The sequence below is a fragment of the Rhinoderma darwinii genome (assembly GCF_050947455.1).
Source record: "Rhinoderma darwinii isolate aRhiDar2 chromosome 5 unlocalized genomic scaffold, aRhiDar2.hap1 SUPER_5_unloc_57, whole genome shotgun sequence".
In the NCBI taxonomy this organism is placed as follows: Eukaryota; Metazoa; Chordata; class Amphibia; order Anura; family Rhinodermatidae; genus Rhinoderma; species Rhinoderma darwinii.
This window is the reverse complement of record NW_027461817.1, coordinates 183,194-185,340: the sequence shown is the minus strand read 5'-3', so window position 1 is coordinate 185,340 and position 2,147 is coordinate 183,194.

The window sequence follows — 2,147 nt, the reverse complement described above, 5'->3', positions numbered from 1 at the left end:
ATGCACAATTACTGTAGCTCAATGTAGCTCCAACATAGGGTGCATCAGAATAGGAGTAATTTTGAAATGTAAGCTGTGTAAAGAAGGACAATATGCCTAACTCAAAAAGGCCTATAGTAACTGAAAAGTAATTGGTGCCTTGAAAAAATGGCATAAAGCCAAGTTTAAGTCCGATATATGCACTTACCCATGTATGGGAGATTGAATGTGACCCAGCGGTATAGAAGAGCGCCCCGACGGTCGTTTCGCCTGTGGCTTTCTCAAGGGGTGCCTGGCACTATGTAGGAGCGGCTGTCAAATACTTCGTTAAGGGGTATTCCGGTTACATTCGCACGCGCACTGCCGCTCCATTCATTCCCTATGGGAGCGCCGGAGATAGCCCAGTGCAGTGTTCTGCTTTTTCCGGCGCTCCCATAGAGAATGGATAGGGGGTAAGTTGTTGTAATTTGCAAAATGGTGCGGCCATAAAGGGTGTATTAATTCATGGCCGCACGTTAACGCGGGTAAACCGTCCCTTTATCTGCAAAATCGTGCGGCCATGAATTAATACGCCCTTTATGGCCGCACGATTTACATCCCCCTGTATATAGCGTCACACACACATCCCCCTGTATATAGCGTCACACACACATCCCCCTGTATATAGCGTCACACACACATCCCCCTGTATATAGCGTCACACACATCCCCCTGTATATAGCGTCACACACACATCCCCCTGTATATAGCGTCACACACACATCCCCCTGTATATAGCGTCACACACACATCCCCCTGTATATAGCGTCACACACACATCCCCCTGTATATAGCGTCACACACACATCCCCCTGTATATAGCGTCACACACACATCCCCCTGTATATAGCGTCACACACACATCCCCCTGTATATAGCGTCACACACATCCCCCTGTATATAGCGTCACACACACATCCCCCTGTATATAGCGTCACACACACATCCCCCTGTATATAACGTCACACACACATCCCCCTGTATATAGCGTCACACACACATCCCCCTGTATATAGCACCACACACAGCCCCTGTATATAGCATCACACACATCCCCCTGTATATAGCATCACACACACATCCCCCTGTATATAACGTCACACACACATCCCCCTGTATATAGCGTCACACACACATCCCCCTGTATATAGCGTCACACACACATCCCCCTGTATATAGCGTCACACACACATCCCCCTGTATATAGCGTCACACACATCCCCCTGTATATAGCGTCACACACACATCCCCCTGTATATAGCGTCACACACACACATCCCCCTGTATATAGCGTCACACACATCCCCCTGTATATAGCGTCACACACACATCCCCCTGTATATAGCGTCACACACACAGCCCCCTGTATATAGCGTCACACACACACACATCCCCCTGTATATAGCATCACACACACACATCCCCCTGTATATAGCGTCACAGACACATCCCCCTGTATATAGCGTCACACACACATCCCCCTGTATATAGCGTCACACACACATCCCCCTGTATATAGCGTCACACACACATCCCCCTGTATATAGCGTCACACACACATCCCCCTGTATATAGCACCACACACAGCCCCTGTATATAGCGTCACACACATCCCCCTGTATATAGCGTCACACACACAGCCCCCTGTATATAGCGTCACACACACATCCCCCTGTATATAGCGTCACACACACATCCCCCTGTATATAGCGTCACACACACATCCCCCTGTATATAGCGTCACACACACATCCCCCTGTATATAGCGTCACACACACATCCCCCTGTATATAGCGTCACACACACATCCCCCTGTATATAGTGTCACACACACATCCCCCTGTATATAGCGTCACACACACATCCCCCTGTATATAGCGTCACACACACATCCCCCTGTATATAGCGTCACACACACATCCCCCTGTATATAGCGTCACACACACATCCCCCTGTATATAGCGTCACACACACATCCCACTGTATATAGCGTCACACACACATCCCCCTGTATATAGCGTCACACACATCCCCCTGTATATAGCGTCACACACACATCCCCCTGTATATAGCGTCACACACACATCCCACTGTATATAGCGTCACACACACATCCCCCTGTATATAGC